Here is a 6,323-nt window from a genome sequence, read left to right as displayed (position 1 = left end):
AATTTAATCTTATCCAAACAATCAAAATTGATTAATTAACTAAAATTAATTAACCAAAATTTAAACTAAAAAGAAAATTTAAAGTAATAACAACTTGAGTAAAAATCAAATCAAAAAGCCTAGGATTATAATGGGTTCAATTGTTAACCTAGAGTCCTCCATTATTTATAAGGGTCTCCCGACTCATTTTATAAAAATATCTATTTTAATCAAAAAACTCTATCCCTATGTAAATTGAAATTAAAACAGACTCATTAAGTTCATGCTCTAATCTAGCTACATATGGTCTATACGTATATCCCTATCTTATACACAAATCAATTAATATGATCATATGCTATCCCAATTTTAATCTACACTAAACTCCCTTTCTCAAGTTTATTTAGGTTCCTAAATCAATTTAATTGGTGATCAAGCAATTACAAGCATTAAGAACAAATTGGAATAAACAATTCAAATTCCATTAAAGACAAGCAAGAAAGAGATTAGAAATTTAGATTACATGTGAGTTCATTTGAAATCCTAGAAAAATAAATTTAACTCATAATATCTAATAAAAATTTCATCCAAAGAAAATTAGCCATTAATCCAAGTCAAAGAAAATTAGCCATTAATCAAAGTCAAAGAAAATTAGAAAAACACAAAAGCAAAAAGAAAAAACTAATAGTTGGAGCTTTGTGATCTTGATTCTCCCTGCAAATCTCTTGTTTTCTTGCTTTGTTCTTGGCTTCAAATCTTTAGAATAGTTGCTTGTTGCCTACCCCTTAAAACCTTTGAAAAAGGTCCCTTAAATAGGCTCCAAGTAACCTAATTTCCAAAATCTAGTCAAAAGTTTTATTCTTGGAAAATCGAGCAATGTTGCGGCCTTAATTTCTTGTTTCTGTAGAGCTGGATTTTGCTACAGTAGCACTGCAGCACTTTAGCCTCTAGAAAATGTATGGTGAGCTTCCTTTCACCAGTGCTGCAGCCTTGTTCTTCTAGTGCTATGACGGTCTATCAACTTTGAACATGATTTTCATGTTGATCTGCTCTGAATTAGGTAAGGTGGTAAACATAAAAGTTTTATCCCTATCTCTTAAATTTCCAATGGCTTAAGAATCATGTTAATCGGACTCCTGGATTGAAAGATATGATCCAAATGTTGTGTCCTGTCTAGTCCATGCATACTGCTGCAATGCTTCGAGTTAGACAAATATTTTGACCACAATCTGCTCAGAAATGATTGAAGTGGTAAACATAAAAGTTGTAGCCGTCCCTCTTATAATTCTAGTGGTCCAAAAATCACCTTATTTAGAATTTTTTAAAGAGAGATATCATTAAAATACCGAAATATATACAAGTAATTCCATCGCCATACTTACACGAAGTTTCATCAAATGAGCCTTTTTCATCAAATTTCCTATAAAAGCAATAGGAGAAATAAGCAATAACTACTCTTAAAATAATTTGAAAAAAAATAACATAAAATTAAACTCAAATAACTTAAATTAACTACTCAACACGAAATCAAACTTAACTAGACAAACACCTAAAATGCTAAAATCCAAACTCAAAATCAAAAAAATATAATTACTTAAGCCCCTAAAATGTGTCAAAATAACTCTATATAATAGAGTTATCACATGCATACATGCATTATGAAATGTTCAAACTCCATGAATTACGAGTATACTTACATAATATCAAATGTACTTTTATAAACATATTTGCATGACAAAAATGAATCCACTTTTGATTTTGCTAAATAAATATACTCTCAAGGGTGATAACTACACTGAATGGAAATGGAACCTTAAAATTGCCTTAAATTATGACAAGATCACATGGGTTCTTTTTTAGCATGAGCCTGCACCACTTACTCTCGAATCAACTCCACAAGATATAGAATGTCATAAGAGGTGGCATGATGCAAACGAGCTAGCTAAGTGCTATATATTGTCCTTTATAAACTATATATTGCAAAAGCAGCATGAGGGCATGGGCAATGTTGCTAACATGATGTTCCACCTACATATGATGTTTGGTGTTAAAACAAGGTCTGCTAAGATAAAAGCAATAAATGCTATTAAAGACCTTAAACAGAAACTTAAGGAGCCTATTAGAGATTACACGTTGAAAGTAATCTCTTGTTTCAATAAGGTAGAGCTACACGATGTTGAGATAGATGCTGAAATGCAAATATTCATGATTGTTATAGCCTAAATTCATTTTTTTCATAGTTCAAATTGGATTATGAACTACATAGTAGGGATTACAACCTAAGTGGACTAATGACTATTTTGTAAAATGTGGAAGAGGTTGTTGAATTGAAAAAGAAACCGGAAGCACATGTAGTTTCCACTTCTAAGCCCAAACCCAAGGGTAAAAAGAAGAAAAATGGAAATAAAAAGAGTGCAAAGGGCTTGGTGGGAGCAAAGAAAAAGCCCATGAAGAAAACTACTTCAAAAAACAACACCAAGGGAAATGTTTCCTCTTTAGTCACAAAGGACATTGGAAGCAAAATCGTAAAGTTTGCCTTGATATTCAAAAGAGTAAACAAAGGGTTTCAGCAAAGGAGAAAACTAACTAAGAGGTAGTTTCAAATGAGGATGGCAATGGCAAACTCGTTTCAGCACAAGCAATGGGAGCCATTGTTCTTCAATTTCTTTATGGTCGTAGTTTAATTTTGGAAAACATTTATTTCATTCTAAAGACTTATAGCAATTTGATTTCTATATTTGGTTCAATAAAGTCTAGATATTTAGTTTATTGTAGTGAAATTATCACTATTTATTTGAATAAGGATTTTATTTGTTATGGAATTGTTAAATACAATCTTTATTTCCTTAAGCCTATGACCTATTCTACATATGATGTAGAAGCAATACGAATTAAATCGAAAAGAGTCAAAGAATAGCTTGAATCAAAACTATATCTGGCAACTACATTTAGGTTATATTTGTCAAGATAAACTCAATAGGTTTACAACGGATGGTACTTTACTAGACATGGTTAAGGGGTTTTTTGCCATATGGGAGTATTGTATTAAAGGTAAGATAACCGAAAGGCCCTTCAAGGCAAAAGGTAACAAACGCCAAACGTTCTAGATTTGGTACACAAATGTTTGTGAACCAATGAATGTACAAGTTAGAGATGGTTATAAATAGTTCATAACCTTTATTGATGACTACTCAAGATGTGGCTCTATGTATATGATGCATAAGAAAGTGAATCTGCTAGTTTTATTCTTATTTTAAAATGACGAAATTAATTGAACTAAATATGCTTTGAAAATATCTAAAAGATGTTTTTAAATATGAAGAAAATCCTCAAGAATGTTTTGAAGCTAAGCTTAGAAAGAAAGATATATTGAAATGATAAGATTGACTGAATATTCTTTGAAATTGAATGATAATGCTCTTAAACTTAAAGACATGTTTCTACGTTTTCCCAAAGATTTCTTATTCTCAAATTGAAAGTGCCAGCTTAAGAATTGAATTCCCACAAAACAAAGATTTGATTCTTAAATGAGAAGAAAGAAAAATTCATTTGTTCATTACAAAAGGAATCAATTCTAGAGATGGGAGAAGTCAATTCTTTATTGAAAGCATCAATGAATAATCGATTCTGAAAAAGAAAAAGAAGAAGTTAGTGCTTGAAGTTACTGGAATTGAGAAAAATTGACACCTCAAAGAGCAAGAATCGATTCTAGGAGAATAAAATGTACAAGATAGAAATGTGAAGAAGAAATAATTGATTCTCCAAATAGCAAGAGTTGATTCTTTGTAAAGAATGAACCAAAGAGCACAAGTCTAAAGACAAAGAATCGATTCTACATGGAGAAGATATAGGTTCTTAAAGCACCGAAAACAAGAATAAGAAACTTAGTGACTAAGAAAGAGATAGTACGAATGGATAAGATTGGAGCATCAAAAGTCAATATGAAATTCAAATTTTAAGGTTTAGGGTTAGAGTGAAGAACCAATACCTTGAGGCAAAAAAATTGATTCTCCAAAAATATAAAGGTGTCACCTTTAAACCAAGTTGTGGAAAAACCAATATCTCAAGAAAGAAAAATCAATTCTCCAGAGACAAAAAGTTTCAGAATTTACAAAAAACCAACATCTTAGAAAAGAAGAATTGATTCTCCAATGATAGAAAGCTCTAAACTTTATGAAGAACTGACAACTCATGATTAAAGAATCGATTCTCCATGTGTGACAGAAATGTGCATGCTAGTTGGAACATACAAAAACTTATCCAAATTTCACTCCAATGGGCAAGAAATCACAATGACTATAAATATCTACTTTGGGGACGTTAAAGGTGCGATTTTGAGCTATCTTGAACAATTTTGAAAAGATTTTGAAAAGATAAAAAAAGAGAAAACAAGCTAAAGAGCTTAAAGTAGAAAATTCCTTTCCTTGAGCAAAAGCAGAAGATCAAGTTCCTATTTTTATCTCTCAAGTAGAGTTTCTTTAGTCTAAACCTAACTTCATTATTCATATCTCTTGAGAAAACTGTCATCTTTCTAAATCTAAACATCTTATTAGCCTTCATAGAGGTTGACTATGCATCCTATTACCACACAACTACACACATTGTTAACAAGTAATATAATGAAAGTAAAGTTTCTTTCCATGGAGAATTGACCAAATCTTTTTGCTAATTACTAAAATTAAAACAACTCAATCTTATCCAAACAACCGAACTTAAAACTATTAAATATTAAATAAACTAAAACTGAAAGCAAAATATCAATTTAATTAATTAATCAATCAACTAAAAGTTTAAAACCATAATATCCCTTCAATACTTCATTTGAATCTCTTCTATTCCTTCTTTACTTACTATATTGGCTCTAGTTGTTAACCTAGAGTTCTAATTTATTTATAAGTCTCTTCTAATGTTCTTGTAAAACTATCTTCCTTAACCAATCTACTATATTCCTATGCAAATTGAAATCAAGAAAGACTCATTAAGTGCAGACTCTAATCTTGGCTACATATGATATGTAAGTGTATTCCTACCCTACACTCGAATCAAATCAATCATCTCATACAATTGATATTGAGCATATGCTATTTTATTCATCCCTTACTCTAAACTCTCTCTTCCAGTTCCATTTAGGTTTCTAATTCAATCTCATTGGTGGCCAGTCAATCAAACACATAAGAACAAGATTGAAATAAACAACTTAAACACTATCAATCATATGCAAGAAAAAATATTAAAAATTCAAACTACACATTAGGTTCAATTATGATTCTAGATTAAAAACTTAGTTCAACATAATGTATATAAACCTCATCTAAAAAGAAATTTAACCATCAAAACTAAACAAGAAAGTACAAATATAACAAGAAAAGAAAGAACTCTAACGTTTATGAAGCTTATGATTTATAATCTTCCTTGCTTTCCCTGCTAGCTTCAATACCTCTTTTTCTTCAAAGAAAACGTTGCTTAATAGTTGTTTTTTCTCTCTTTTCAATTTTCCTTTTATGTGCTTCTAAAGGAGGGATTAAACAGGGATCATGTTCATGTCAAAATAGAAGTCCGATGGCATGAGAACTTTTTTCTCTTTGCAAATGCTGCTGTTTATTTTTTTTCCACAATTCCTCTTCGAGTGCCACGATGCTAGGCACTTGGTGACTGTGGTACGAAAGCTTCTCCACATCTGGGGCATCTTTTGGATTAGGGCATTGCAGCACTAGCTTGGTGGAGGCTGAAACGCCTAAGGCTTTGCCTTGCTCACTTTGTTCTACTACACTACTTTGATGTAGAAATGATATTTGACGCCCTTTTAGGATGAACTAGGAAAAGTGGTACACAAAAGTTGTAACTATACCTCTTACCTTTCCAATGGTTTAAGAATCAAGTCAATTGGACTTTTGTAGTGAAAGTTTTGCTTGAAATATGAAAATATGTGCAATTGAAGTCTGCACCTAAAATGCATCTCTTTCACCATGTAAGCCCTCTTTCCAAAGCACACCTACAAAACCAACAAACTAACTTAAATAATAATAAACTTAAAGCAAAATATCATAAAATAACTTAACACAATTGAACCCAATATAATTAAATTAAATTAAATTAAATAAGTAATTAAAAATAATGTATACTTAAATTAAATCTCAAGGACTTAGACAAAATCACCCAAAATTGTGACCAAATAACTCAAAAAAATAGAGTTATCAATAGTGCCCTATAAAGAAAATATATTTTTTATGATGAAAGTACATTTTGCTAATAAAATGAAAAGTTTGTTTTAAGTAAACATTATTATCTAGTTATAAAGGTACCAAGATTTTATTGAAGTATTAAAATACATTTGTATGAAGAGT

The sequence above is a fragment of the Theobroma umbraticum genome, unplaced genomic scaffold, assembly GCF_002168275.2.
Source record: "Theobroma umbraticum cultivar Fairchild unplaced genomic scaffold, ASM216827v3 scaffold_146.0, whole genome shotgun sequence".
In the NCBI taxonomy this organism is placed as follows: domain Eukaryota; kingdom Viridiplantae; phylum Streptophyta; class Magnoliopsida; order Malvales; family Malvaceae; genus Theobroma; species Theobroma umbraticum.
This window is presented reverse-complemented; position numbering follows the sequence as displayed.